Source organism: Martes martes, assembly GCF_963455335.1.
Source record: "Martes martes genome assembly, chromosome: 11".
NCBI classification, from domain to species: Eukaryota; Metazoa; Chordata; class Mammalia; order Carnivora; family Mustelidae; genus Martes; species Martes martes.
In genome coordinates, this window is record NC_137899.1 from 13,143,094 (window position 1) to 13,158,919 (window position 15,826).

At 39.6% G+C, this 15,826-nt stretch overlaps 1 protein-coding gene across 2 annotated transcripts in view; it reads right to left on the reverse strand.

Moving 5' to 3' along the window:
• The window catches only part of RALA (RAS like proto-oncogene A), a 72,871-nt gene that overhangs the window by 15,986 nt on the left and 41,059 nt on the right, over positions 1 to 15,826 (reverse strand). The gene's annotated exons all lie outside the window — the stretch shown is intronic.

Here is a 15,826-nt window from a genome sequence, read left to right on the forward strand (position 1 = left end):
CTCACCATTAGGATCCTTACTTGCTGGTAGATGTAATCACTTCATGACTATGTAACTACTGTCTTATTTTTAAAACAGTTAAGTATACTCTACGAGCTGCGAGCTGCGAGCTGCGTGTGTGTGTTTTGAAAGCAAAACATTTAGCAGCTATAGCAACTGGGTTAGAATACTTTTCCTCCCAGAGCAATTTAAAATACTGTTTAAATATTTGTAAATATGTAATTTAAATAGCTACATTGTATTTATTTCAAATACACACATATATAAAATTTAAATATTATAAAATATTGTGACATCGATGTAAAAAAAGCGGATTCCCAAAGACATTCTTCCAAAGTGCAATCGGTCCCTAATAACTAGGAGCTGCACATCCCATACGTTCAAGAGGCTATGCAGGATGAGAAGCTTCCACCGAGGAGACACTCCGCTCTCCCCAGTTCAAAAACTTGGCCTTCCACAATTTAGCTCCCAATCCCTAGTTTAGATGTTGTTTTGATGGTAAAAAGCCGAAGCCCTTGCCTACCTAGAACTTATAACAAACACATATGCAAACAAGAAAATTCCATAGTGCTGAGTGCAATGAAGAAGATGAGGGGCACGGGGCTGACGAGGAGGGGACGCGCTAGTTTAACCAGGACGGTCAAGGATGACTCCTTTGAGGAGGTGCCATTTGAGCTGAGACCTGAATTTTAAGAGAGAACCAGGCAGCTCTGAGGGAAGAGCATTCCAGACAAATGACAAATGCAAAGACCTAAAATGGGAGAGTTTGGCATGTGTTAGGGACTAAGTGAAGTCCAGAAGGGATGGAGCCTCGGGAGTAAACTTGGGGAGAGTAACAGGCGGTGAGACCGAGAGGTAGAAGCGGCCAATGACAAAAAGCATTGAAGGCCATGGGAAAATGTTGGGGTTTACTTTAATTGTAATGGGAGGCCCTGGAGAGTTTTTAAGCAAGACAGTGACATAACTTCACTTCTAACTTTAAAAAGATCAGCCTGGCTGGTGTGTGCAGAGTGGCTGGTAGAGGTACAAGGGCAGAGAGCACAGGGGGCTGCCTCATCGTCCATGCAGGAGAGGTCAGAGGCTTGGCCTACGGCAGCTGTGGCCCAACTGGTAATACTACTTGTCCCCCTAACTAGTACTTGCATAACTATCAATACTATCTATACTGGGGACAACAATGGCAAATCTTTACTGAGCACTCACTAGAGCCGGGCACTGCTCGGAGCACCGCAGACGTATCAATTCAGTTGGGTACCACAGGTTATGAAGAACAGTCCTGTGAGATGTGCAGCATCTTAATTTCATTCGAAAGCTGAAGAATCTGGATCACAGAACTTGACTCGCTCAAGGCTGAGTCAGGACTCAAACTGAGGCAACCTGGCTCTCCCAACTACTATGCTATGTGGCATACTTCTGGAGAAACAGCTGACATGGGGGAAAATCAGGGGTGGGGGAGGGTAAGAGTACCTTCTAAAAATACTGAATGGGTGGTGGTGCCACTAGCTAACATGGAAAAAGACAGGAAAGAATCGGTCTGGGAAAGCAATCCTAAGCTTTGCTTGTATATTAGATATCCAGTTGGGAACTGAAAAGGACACTGGATGTTCTGGTCTGGAATTCAGGAGTGAGGGTAGAGATAGACACAAAAATTTGAAGGTTAGTTTACAGACATATTTAAAATTTTTATTTATTTATTCATTTGAGAGAGAGAGAGAAAGCACATGCATGCATGGGTTGGGAGGGCAGAGGGAGAAGGAGAATCTCAAGCAGACTCCCCACTGAGTGCAGAGCCTGACATGGGGCTCGATCTCACAACCCTGAGATCATGATCTGAGCTGAAACCAAGAGTCGGATGCTTAACCAACTGAGCCACCTAGGTGCCTCAGTTTACAGATGTATTGAAAGTCACAAAACTGAATGAACTCACTTAGAGATTGAGCCCTATATCTGGCTCTGCACTGGGCATGGAGCCTGCTTAAAATTCTCTCCCTCTCCCTCCAACCCTCACCACCAGCCCCCTATATTCTCTCTCTTAAAAAAAATGAAGACATGGGGCGCCTGGGTAGCTCAGTGGGTAAAGCCTCTGCCTTCGGCTCAGGTCATGATCTCAGGGTCCTGGGATTGAGCCCCACATCGGGCTCTCTGCTCAGCGGGGAGCCTGCTTCCCCTTCTCTCTCTCTGCCTGCCTCTCTGCCTACTTGTGATCTGTCAAATAAATAAATAAACTCTTAAAAAAAAATGAAGACAGCACTTATTGTGATGAGCACTGAGTAATCTACAGAATTGTTGAACCATTATATTGTACACCTGAAACTAATATAACACAATTAACAATGTTAATTGTACTTCAAAAATAAAAAAATAGAAATTAATGATGTAGAAGAGAGGGTACTTCCAGGAGCAAAGTGCCTTTAAGAGAGTGGCCAGAGGAGTGGAGATGGGTCATGCAGGAGGGCCATCTCTTTGTAACAGGAGGTGAGTTAAAGCAAAGAACAGGGGTCCAGGTGAAGGTTGCAGAGAGATTTGATCATTTCTCTATTTAACTACATCTATATTTCCTCCATGAAATATGATCACACAGCAATTCAGTGAGGGAGTTGTAATTCAAAGGCAAAGCCTGTCTAGATAGATCAATGGAACAGAATATACAGCAATAAATCTGACTACACGCTATGGTTTAGTGAGTAATTTCACACAAAGGTGTGGAGGGAAGCATGGAGGATAATTTAATAAGTGGTACTGGGACTACTGGTGAGCCATCTGGAAAAAAATAAAGTTAGATCTCTTCTCCCACCAATATAAATTGTACCTGGATCAAAGATTTAGATGATAAAATAAAATCACAACAGCACTGGGGCACCTGGGTGGCTCTGTTGGTTAAGCGTCTGACTCTTGATTTCAGCTCAAGTCACGATCTCAGGGTTGTGCCATGGGCTCCTCGCTCAATGGGGTGTCCAGTTGAGATTCACTCGCCCTCTGCCCCTCCCCCCACTCATATGCACGCACGCACACGTACTCTCTCAGATAAATAAATAAATCTTAAAAAAAAATCACAAAAGCACAAGGGGGGAAAAATCTCTGGAATAATTGTTTGATAATCTCAGAATGGGAAGGGTATGAAGTATTACATAACACTCATCATCAAATAACTGACAAATTTTACTACTCAAAACAGTTTCAGGGGCACCTGGGTGGCTCAGTGGGTTAAAGCCTCTGCCTTCGGCTCAGGTCATGATCCCAGGGTCCTGGGATCAAGCCCCGCATCGGGCTCTCTGCTCAGCGGGAAGCCTGCCTCCCTTCCTCTCTCTCTGCCTGCCTCTCTGCCTACTTGTGATCTCTGTCTGTCAAATAAATAAATAAAAATCTTAAAAAAAAAAAACAAAAAACAAAACAAAACAAACCCAGTTTCTACCTGACAAAATCTTCTAGGAGAAAAGAGATAAAGATAAAACTCAGGAAAATATTTGCAATTCATTTCAAAGAGATACTTTCCCTTATATAAAATGTTACTATAAATAACTATCATAGGAGAATGGACAAAAGATATGAACAGTCACAGAAAAGGAAATGTAAATGGCTCTGATATGCTCAACTTTGCTGATAAGAGAAATACAAATAAATTACATTGGGACACCATTGTTTTACCCATCACGCTGATAACAATATGTTTGCAAAAGTCAGCAAACTATAGCCCCTTGGCCTCCTTTTTTTTTTTTTTTTGTAAAGATTTTATTTATTTATTTGAGCGAGAGACAGTGAGAGAGAGCACGAGCGAGGAGAAGGTCAGAGGGAGAAGCAGACTCCCCATGGAGTTGGGAGCCCGATGCGGGACTCGATCCCGGGACTCCGGGATCATGACCTGAGCCGAAGGCAGTCGTCCAACCAACTGAGCCACCCAGGCATCCCTCTTGGCCTTCTTTTTAAGCTAACAATGGTTTTATGTTTTTGAAGGATTGTAAACAAAACAAACCAAACAAAACCAAACCAAGAATATACAACAGAGAATGCATGGGAGCCACAAGTCTAAAATGTTTACTTCTGGCCTTGACAGTTTATCTACCCCTGGTGGAAAGAAACGGGCACATCCATTCACTGCAGCAGGAGTGCAAGCTGGAGACATAGAATAACCCCAACCACGAAACACATGGATGCTCTTTACCCAGTGATATGGAGGGAGCTCCAACATACTGTTAAAGTGAAAAAAACAAGAGGTAGAGCAAAGTATGAACCGCATACACAGATGAGGAAGAGGCTTATTTAGGAATTCACTTGTTTATTGTATCTGGAACAATATAAAATAATGGTAACACAGGCTGCCTGTGAGGACAGAAATGAAGTCACTAGTGGACAGAAGTGGGACAATGGGTTTTTACTGCACACCATTTTTTGTATTTTGATTTTTGTATCGTGCATATACAACTTGTTTTAAACAAAGAATTAAAATTAGTCACAAAATAAACTAATAATATACACTTGTTTATTGCTCGCATTCACTTGGCAAAAGTGCAATTAAGTACCTTGTTGGAACTTTCATCCAAACTAGGAATTGGAGGACTGAACCTACATTTTAATTAAGATATGACATCTCTGTGTGTGCATGGGTTTTCCCCCTCAACTCAAGAGACAGAGATTCTTGGATTTCAAATGGTTTGGTTTACTTGGTTTCTTAATTATCTTATACTTTTTACTGTTCAATTTTTAGTAAGGAATATCCTAGAATAATACTACAGAACCTACTGGTTATGGGTGGGCTTCAAGTTTTCAACCCTACTGTTTTTCTCTGCTTCATTCAGAAGCTAGACACCTATACCATGCTCAAAAAACCTCGTGTAAAATACAAATCCCCTGACTTTCCCCTCCTCTCTGCCTTCCTCCATTCACAAAGGCACTGTTTTCCGGGCTGGGGCTGTGGAGTTGAACCCCACGGGCGGAAGCCTGGCCGCTGAGATTTAGTGGATTGGTAGCCACACTGCATGGGGCTTCCTGCGGAAGCTGTAATAAATCACCACAAACCTACAGGGGCTTCAAACAATACACATTGATTGTCTTACAGTTCTGATTGCCAGAAATCCAAAATGAGTCTTAAGGTTCAATTAAGGTGTCAGCTGGGCAGATTCCTTCTGGAGGCTCCAGGAGAGAATCATTTCCTTGCTTTTTCCAGCTTTTAGAGACTGACTTTCCTTGGCCCTTAAACGGCCTTAAATCCCTTTGCAAAAAGACTTAAATCCCCTGGCTGCATCACACAATCTCTGTTTCTGTGGTCATACTGCGTTCTCCTCTACTGTACCTACCTCTCTCATAAAAGGACACATGATTACATTTAAGGTCCACTCAGATTGTCCAGAATAAGCATCCCATCTTAAGATCCTTAATTTAATCACACCTGTAAAGTCACTTTTGTCACAGAAATAACATTCACAGATTCGAGGGATTAGGTCATGGATGTCGTCGGCCATTACTCAGCCTCCCACATACAGAAAGGGCAAGGAGCTTCAGACTATACATCTTAAATCCAAATACTGAACTCTCTATTTTAAACTTTAAGAAACTTTCTAACAAACGGTCAGTCTAGTTCTCCAATAATGAATAAGGAATACTCCATCAAGTAAGAGCTCAAACAGTCCCTGCCCAACCAAAACAAAAATCCCAATGATCTGCATATTTCCAGAGTTGATTATTGTCTTTAGACTTTCCTAATAAAGGTATTTACTATTAGGCTTTAGTCTAACAAAAATGCTAGCTGTAAAAGCTCCTAATGCGAGATTCTTTGTAATAAAGAGGTTAAATGAAGCATTCACCTCCCCTCCAATTTCAATAATGCATTAGAGGTTTATGATCATTCAAGTTCAGTTCCTATAGCCAAATCAGTGACCAGTTCCCAAAATGTAAGGTATTTCATACAAACAACTCACCCACGACACTCCCTATCTGCATTAAGAATATCTGCTCAAGGGCGCTTAGTGGGTTAAGCCTCTGCCTTCAGCTCAGGTCATGATCCCAGGGTCCTGGGATTGAGCCCCACATCGGGCAGGCTCTCTGCTCAGTGGGGAGCCTGTTTTCTTCTCTCTCTCTGCCTGCCTCCCTGCCTACTTGTGATTTCTGTCTGCCAAAAAAATAAATAAAACCTTTTAGAAAAAAAAAAAAAAGAATATCTGCTCAATAAAACAAAACAAAACCAAACCAACCCAGGAATTTAGTATAAAATCAATAATTTTAGAAGAGTTAAGAGTATACTTGACCACAGAAATGAGACACACTATTGTTTTTTGAAAGGGCTTTAAGGCTATTTAGATTTACTACCAGCCACAAATAATATCACTGGTATAATTTTCCAGCAATGTAAACAGGTATTATCAATACTATTTACTGTTCCAGAAAAAGCTTCCAAATTCTCTTCAGAGAGCCAGCTTAACACCAATGAAATCCTAACAAAGAGAGACTAGAGGAATTGTAGATTAACTGACCTATTATGTGAACACAGTGCAAAAACTCTAAAAAAAATGTTACCATATAGAATCCAGCACATTAAAAGAATAAGCCAAAGTGACCAAGTAAATCAATGTGACCAACCAGATATTGCAAGAATAGCTTTATATTTTAGGACGTCACTATAATTCCTCATATTAATAGTTGAAAAAAATCACATTAGTACCTTCACAGGATCTAGAACATTTGATAAAATTCAAAGTCCACTACTTATAAAAACCCTTAATAAAGTAGAAATTTATTAGTACTCACACAGTAGAGAAACTGGTGACCTTAAAACCAAAACTCTAAAAATCTCATTGTGCTTCATGATAAAATAAAAGCATTCCCACTAACGTTTTTTGTCAGGAATAAGACAAGAATGCCCGCTACCATCACTCCTTTGGCACTGTTCTGGAAATAGCATCTGATGACATCAGAAAGAGAAGTAAGGAGCAAATGATCATTATTAACTGATAATATAATTTCATATTTAGGCCAAAGGAATCAACTGAAAAATTGCTATTATAAGAAGATTTCAAAAATAAGTGGTTCTACTAACAAATATGTTATATAAAACACAAATTTCTTTTCAAATAACCAGTTAGCATGTGTAATGAAAGGGGCCAAAGCAATTAAATGGGAGAAATGACAATCTTTTCAACAAATGGTCCTGGAACAACTATATAAATCTTGGGAGGAAAGAACCTCTATGCATTTCTCACACTATACGAAAAAATTAATTTGTATGTATGACAGGCTCAAATGTAAAGCGAACATATAAAGTTTTCAGAAAACAGGAAAATATGTCTGACCCTGAAGGAGAAAAAGATTTCTTAGAGAGGACACAAAACATATGAAGTACAAAAGAAAAAACTGAAAAATTGGGCCTATCAAAACGAACATCTTTTGCTCATCAGAAGAGATTGTTAAGAAAACTAAATGGTAACCCACAGGCTGGGAGAAAATATTCGCAACATATATGTCTGTCAAAGGACTTGCATCCAGAATATATAAGTAACTCCAACAAAGTAATGGAAAAAATATAAGCAACCCAATAAAAACTGGGCATAGTACTTGACCTTCATAAACACTTCATAAAAGATATTTCTTTGGCCAAAAAGTTCATTAAAAATTGTTCAATGTTGCATTTACTGCATTTGTTACCAGATACTGCCTTGGAGAAAACTACAATGGTAGCGAAGCAAGAAGTGGTCATTCTCTGGAAGTTACTAAAAAGCAGACTGTGAGGCTTGTGGTCAGACATGGTTAAGAAATGCCAGGAAATCAGAAGAACAGAGAATTGGATCAATATTTTGGAATAAAATCTGGAAGTAAGAAATCCTCATATTATCATCAAGGAAAACCACAGGAACAACATTTCCATCATTCGGTTCCTCTGTGCCTTTCAGTATTAGCACTTCAACTCTGCAATGGTCATCATTATTCTGACTTCCACAAACACTCAGTGGAAGCTCTTTTTAACAGAATCAAACAAAAATTTCTCTTGTGCATCTGCCTTCTTTTTCTCAATGTTTATAAGATGCAAACTTTATAAATGCAAGCAATAATGTTATTGATTTTATTACTGACTAGCATTCCACTGTATGAATATATTACTATTGCTTCCTTTGAATCATTTGATATTTTCAGATATTACGAATAAAAATGCTATAATACTCCCTATTAAAAAAATTGGTTATCGCTAGAGGGAAATTCAAATTAAAGTCAGATGCCCACTGGAATAGCTAAAGCTAAAAAGTCAACATTGAATGTAGGCAAGGATGTGGAACTATCAGAACTCTTTTGCCTTGCTGATGGGAGTACAAAAATGGTACAATCATTCTGAAAAATGGCAATTTCTCAAAAAGCTAAATAAAACACATACATACCCCATGACCTATAAGTTCTACTTGTACGCTTTACCCAAGTGATATACGTCCACAAAAAGACTTGTAAAAGAATGTTCGTAGTTTTATCCACAGTAGCCAAAAACTGGAAACAACCAAATGTGTAACAATTAAAAAAAAAATATATATATATATATATAAAATGGAAAAAAAGACTGAATTTACAACAGCACTCACAAAGGGTACATAAGAAAGAATAAGACTGACACAAACTGACTAAGATATACATGAAGACAATTTAATAATATACTTAGTAACTTTATAAAGATTCAAATAAATGAAGAGAGATCCTGTTTTGGGGGCAAGAAGATTGTACATTGATACAGGCACAAAATCCTGTAATAAAAAAAGACTATTACTTTTAATACATAAGAATTTATTCATGATTAAAAAAAACACCACTGAGTCAAAAGACAAGGGACTTGATTTAGGAGTCATCTGATCTATCTCCTAGAGTTTTCTTTACCCTTAAATTTGTGAAGATAATTTCCGATGTTGAAAACTGGCTTTAATTTTTTTCTTTAAAGGCAGTTCGGTTTACATACAATAAAATCACCCCTACTTTTTCTTTTAAGGATTTTATTTATTTATTTGACAGAGAGAGAGACACAGTGAAAGAGGGAACACAAGCAGGGGGAGTGGGAGAGGGAGAAGCAGGCTTCCCACTGAGCAGGGAGCTGATGTGTTTGATCGCAGGACCCTGGGATCATGACCTGAGCAGAAGGTAGAAGCTTAATGACTAAGCCACCCAGGTGCCCTGGAATCACCCTTTTAGTGAATTTTGATAAATGTACAGAGTCACATAACTACCACTACAGTCAAGAAACATAACATTTCCATTCCCCCCCAAAAGTTCCTCTTACCCCTTTGTAGTCAATCTTCCCCTATGACCCCATCCCCTGGCAGCCACTGATCCAACTTCAGTTCCTATCACCTTTCCAGAATGTTATATTAATGGACCATATTGTATGTAACCTTTTGTACCTGGTTTCTTTTACCTAGCTAGGGCTTTTGAGATACATCCATATTGTTACATGTAGCAGTAGAGCATACATCTTTTTGTAATGTTGGATGGTATTCAGCTGTCTGCAAGAAGCACAATTTGTTTATCCATTCACATTTATTTGGGTTGTTTCCACTTAAGATGTTGAGGATAAAGAAACTATAAACATTCACATACAAGTCTTATGTGTGTGTTTATAGATAAATAAATAAATAAATAAATAAGTAAATTCCTACCTCTCTTGGGTAAATACCTAGGTATGGGATTTCTAAACTGCATGGTGTGTTTAAATATGTTTTCCAAGTGGCTGTACCCTTCTGCATTTCCACTAAGATACATAAGATTTCTATTGCTTTCTATCCAGGTACTGTTAGTCTAATAGATGAGTACTAGTATTTCACTGTGGTTGTAATCTGCATTTTCCTAATAGCTAATCATGTTAAGCATCTTTTCATGTGGTTGTCTACCATCTATGTTTTAGTGTTCAAATCTTTCGCCCGTTTATAAAAATTGGGTTTTGTTTTTTCAGGGAGTTTTAAGAGTTCCTTCTATTTTCTGGAACAAAATCCTTTACCAGAAAATATTTTCTCCCAGTCTGTGGCTTATCTTTTCATTTTCCTTACATGTTTTTTTGAAGAGGAGCAGCTTTTAATTTTGACAAAGTTTAATTCATCATTTTTTTGTTTCATACTTTTAGAATTCCAATAAATCTTTGACAAATGTTAAATGACAAAAAAACTACTGTTTTGAATATTTATAAACAAAACCTTATTAATTTGTCATTATTAAAAAGAGAAGGTGGAAGGAAGTCCACTAATTAGTCTACTAATTAGTAGTAACTGTCACCCTAATCTCTTAGGAGGTCTTCCTCCACTTTAAAGTATACATTCAAGGTCTACATGAGCAATATTCAAAGTCAGAAAGTTTAATTTTTGAGGCACTGTTTTATTTTTGAAATATAATGTAATATTTTCTAATTATTCAAGCTGCACTGACTAAGGAGAGTACAAAATCATAATAAAGATAAAGATAATAAAGGAAAGCAATACTGTTTTAAAGGCACAGTGGCTGGAAACCACCTAAAGATGGCCTAACATTTTGCTTTGTCTGAATAATAACATTTATTTATATAACTTGCCAAACATGTCAGATATCAAAGCAGACTTAAAATCACAAAGGCTTGAATTATTTTATCTCTTTGGGTCTCCGCCTGTTTGTAAAGCCGAGGTTAACGTGAATAAAACAGCATTGTAAGATGTCTGATAGAGTAAGCATGGGTAATATAAACATTCAACTTTCTAAGCATCTTTTCAGAAGATCCAACCTTTCTCTGCAGCAAATATTCAGCCACCAGTCAGGGAAAATTACTAATATCAGCACAAAGGTAAAGCCCTTGCCTCAGTTAAAACTAACAAAAATTCTCTAGAACAAATGAGAACTGAGGGCTGAGACTTAAAAGACAAAGCACTAGCCAACCAGAGGTAAACCCGGGAGGGAGAGAGTGAGATGAAGCCAGAAGTAAAAAGGCCAGGAATAGAACCTTACCTACCTGGAATTTAGATTTTTGTCTTCAGAGCAGTGGAGACCCACAGGGAGCTCCGAAGAGAGAGACTATGACTCAGAGGCCGGCAGAACGGATGGAAGGCTAGAGGGCCACATGGACTGGAATGTGGACCAGGGAGAAGGTGTGGATGGATTCAAGAGATACTCAACCAGTCTGGGGACAGATTAGATGTGAGGGGTGAATGGGAAAGTTCAAGCCAAATCACCCAACTTTCTGGCTAGAGTGAACATCGGTAAGGAAAAGAAGAGGAATGAGCAGGCTTTTGGGGCGGGCGGGGGGGGGTTGGTGGTGAGAAGGATTCATGAAGGGAAATAATGGAAATCAATACTGATCTTTTAACAGATCAAAATAATTTAAAACAATAATCTAAGTATAGCCTAAGTATAAGTGTCTTTTTTTCACCCTAGCCTCAGTCTTTTGTTACCTCATTATGACTTGATTTCTTTTTTTTTTTTAAACGATTTCATTTGAGAGAGAACAAGAGGGAGCGAGCCCATGAGCGGGGGGGAGGGGCAGGGAGAGAGAGAGAGGCAGACTTCCTGTGGAGCAAGGAGCCAATGACAGACTCGATCCCAGGACCCTGAGATCATGACCTGAGCTGAAGGCAGATGCTTAACCCACTGAGCCACCCAGGAGTCCTTTTATGACTTGATTTCAGTAATGTTGAGAAATAAATAAGAGTGGAACCTGAAAGGTAAAAGAATAAAAAACTGATAAAACTATTATTTACAGCTATTTTAACACTTGTCTTTGAACCCCTAAATGTGTGTCTGAAATAAGATTACATAGTTTATGAAAACAGTAAATAATAATTATAAATAATACACATTTTGCTTCTGTACTGCTATGGTAACTTTGGAGGATACATAACAGACAGTAATCATCTGAATTTTGAATGATGCAAATACTTTATTTATTTGAAAATTAAATATATTAAGTGTTATTTACTGAATTTACTAGCTACAAAACTGGATGAAGAAATAATACTCAGAGCCTGGATGCTTAACAGATCAAATAAAAAAGTATGTAACATAACTGCTTTAGGTTCCACTGTGTGTGAGATATATAGTTACAGTTTCTCTTACTGATAAGTAAGAGAAACTGTAACTATATATATAGTTATACTGATAGTTTATGAACTTCATATTGTCTATGAAGGCTCTGCTAAGTTAAAAAATGCAACCAGAAAAAATAATTGATCATGTCTGAATGATTCAGCTTAAAAATTATTCAAATAAGACATACAAACCTAGATATTAGTGGGGTGCCTGGGAGGTACAGTCAGGTGGGCAACTGACTCTTGGTTTTGGCTTCATCGTGATCTTGGGGTTGTGGGATCAACCGAGTGTTGGGCTCCATGCTCAGCATGGAGTCTGCTTGAATTTCTCTCCCTCTCTCTCCCCCTCTGCCCCTCTCCCTGCACGCTCTCTAAAATAAGTCAGTCAGTCATAAAAAAAAAAAAAGCCCTACATATTAGAAGAAATACTGACAAAAAGTTTAACAGTAAACAGCTATGAACACATGAAATATTTTTTTTTTTTTTTTAAAGATTTTTATTTACTTGACAGACAGGGATCACAAGAAGGCAGAGAGGCAGGCAGAGAGAGAGAGAGAGGAGGAGGCAGGCTCCCTGCCGAGCAGAGAGCCCGATGCGGGGCTCGATCCCAGGACCCTGGGATCATGACCCGAGCCGAAGGCAGAGGCTTTAACCCACTGAGCCACCCAGGCGCCCCCACATGAAATATTTTTAAGGAATCTAATTTCACATGAAGACATCTGTTAAATTCCATTTTTTAACGCATGTTTCATTAATAAGTTAGCTCTCTCTGTGTAAAGTGGCTTCTCTGATCTTTTTGGCTTATTTTTGGATTTCCTTCCTGTTTCTTTTTCCTATGCCCATCTTCTGAGTTAACACACAATTACTGAGAGTCAGGTACCACGCTAGGCATGGGGGGGGCAGTAGTGGATGGGCGCAGAGATAAGCGAGTCATAATCAAGTACTGAGACATGATGGGAAGAGGTCAAGTTGCAATACACAAGTTTGCTTTCTGCATCCCTTTCCACTTAAGTCACACTTGTTTTCCTGTGTTTTGTTGATTCGATGGTTATAATTCTTATGGTTATTTAACAGTCATTCTGTAGATGTACATCAGTTTGCTTACTAAGTGTTGTAACAGAAGACGTTATAGCCAGTTAGAATTCTTCAGTGTAACAATGAATGACCATTTATTTCTACATTTAAAATGCTTTTCATGAGGTAGAGTCTAAGAAATAGAAATGAATGAATGGATTGTTTAAGGTTTATTAGGGATAATGTCCAACTCCTTTTCAAAAGGGCTGTACAATTGTTCAAACGTTCCTGTTAGCGATTGGTATTCTTTAAAAAAAACCTGCTTAAAAAAATCTGCTCATTATATATTAGGAAAAAGATCTCATTGTTATTTCTATTCCGTCTTTGATTACATGAAGAGGATGAGTATCTTTTCCATTTAGTTATTTTGTGAACTGTTAATTCATATCATGTACTAATCCGGCAATAGGATTGCACTATTTCATGTCACCACTGGCTAGACTTACTTTCCTCTAGCTTCCCCAGGCCATTTCCACTGGTGGTGGGTGACCCACTTCCTGTTACAGATCTGGAGACTCTAGGTTCACTGGCATTTTAGCAGACACGCTTCACTTCAGGGTTCTTGGGCAAGGAACAGCGTGACAGGTTGGATTCGTCCCCAAATAACAAACCAAGGAGAGTTTACCTTGGGTCACTAACACTTTCACTGGAACTCCGAGTCCTCCTCAGGCTGAGAGTTTAAAAGGAAACTTTTTGAACATAGATTTCCAAAATTACCATGGGAACCCGTGTTGTTGCAACATTTGTATAGACCGGGTGTATGGGCAGGGATTATCCAGTTAACTCTTTTAACACATACATATACAATACCATGTCCTATCATCTCTTCTGCTCTGTTCCCACTGACTCAACATCAAGCCTCTTCAGCAACCTATGGGAAGAAGAGATTCCCCTTGCAGGCTTTGCTCCTGGGTATGCCCGACTGGGGCTTCCTCCAGCCCAGTTCATCCATCAGTGCCATCTGTTTTCTGTCTTCTAAAACCTGGAAAGTCTCTGGTTTGTTGATGGTCACTCCATCTGTTCCCATTCTCAATGCTGTTGCAAATTTACAAATTTCTGTCTGTAAATTTTATTTTCCTCTGTCATTTCACTGGGAGCCCTCCTTGACACAGAGGAGTCAGTCTACTGGCTTTCACTTACACAAACCTGAGTTAAAATCCTTGGTGACTTACTTGAAATCCCAAAATATTTCAAATTCAGGAACTATGAAAATCTCATTAAAGACATCTAATTAAAATTAACCTCAGTTTTATCTTTTAAGATTATTTATTTACTTATTTGAGAGAGAGCATGGGCTGGGGGTGAGGGGCAAGTAGGAGGGGAGGAACATGCAGACTCCCTGCTCAGCAGCGACCGTGACACAGGGCTTAATCCCAAGGTCTTGGGATCATGGCCTCAGCTAAAGGCAGATGCTTAACTGACTGAGCCACCCAGGTACCCCAAATTAGCATCAGTTTTAAAGAATACAAGTACCAAGCACCAATTTTTTTTTTAAGATTATTTATTTATTTATTTATCTGACAGACAGAGATTACAAGTAGGCAGAGAGGCAGGCAGAGAGAGAGGAGGAAGCAGGCTCCCTGCTGAGCAGAGAGCCCGATGCGGGGCTCGATCCCAGGACCCTGGGATCATGACCTGAGCTGAAGGCAGAGGCTTTAACCCACTGAGCCACCCAGGCGCCCCCCCAGCACCAATTTTAAGAATAAACAGGTTTCCTGAAATGAGTGACCAAGTAATCATAAATAAAAAAGTTAAGATGAGGCAAATTCTGGCACAGAAACGGAGTAGGAGTGAGGCACAAGTGGGAGAAAAGAGAAAGGAGAGCCAGTAGTCTTCACTGCTGCTATAAAGAAATGTTGAAGTGATTTTTTTTTAAAGATTTTATTTATTTATTTGACAGACAGAGATCACAAGTAGGCAGACAGGCAGGCAGAGAGAGAGGAAGGGAAGCAGGCTCCCTGCCGAGCAGAGAGAGAGCCCGATGCGGGGTTCGCTCCCAGGACCCCGGGATCATGACCTGAGCCGAAGGCAGAGGCTTTAACCCACTGAGCCACCCAGGCGCCCCTAAAAAATGTTTTCTTTATAGCATTGAGACAGGTTAGCTAAAACTAGGAATTTACAAAGGGACACATTGATCAGCCATGCTCTGCAAATGAAGTACTGAAACTATTTTTATAAACCGAGAATTTATTTAAGATTTTATTAATCTGAGAGAGAGTGAGCGAGCACGCACAAACGGGGAGGGGCAGAGGGAGAGGGAGAAGCAGACTCCAGGCCGAGCGGGGAGCCCGACACGGGGCTGGATCCTCCAAGTGCCAGGATCATGACCTGAGCTGAAGGGAGATGCTTCACAGCCCAAGCCACCCAGGCGCCCCATAAACCAGGAATTTAAAGCTAAAGATTAACTCTACTGCAATAAGGAGAACCTTTGTACCAACTGACCTCTACTACAGCTCTTTCCTAGACCACCTGCTGAGTTTCTACTTTACTGAAATGTGGTTGAATAGCCAATGGTTTTACTTATTTTTATGGGGGGGGGAAGGGCGTGTCTATAGATACTTTAACAGAGAAACCAGGCTGTACCGAGTCTACGTGACTGGAGCAGGTGGCGGTTATCTTTCCAAAGGGAAATGTGAAGCCTGAGTGCAGCTGGCGGCACACAAAGGTTACAAGCGGAGCCAGGAGACTCCTCTTTTCTGGTTCTGCCCTGCATCGCCCACTCATGAGGTGAGATGAGAGACTGACAACTGTAC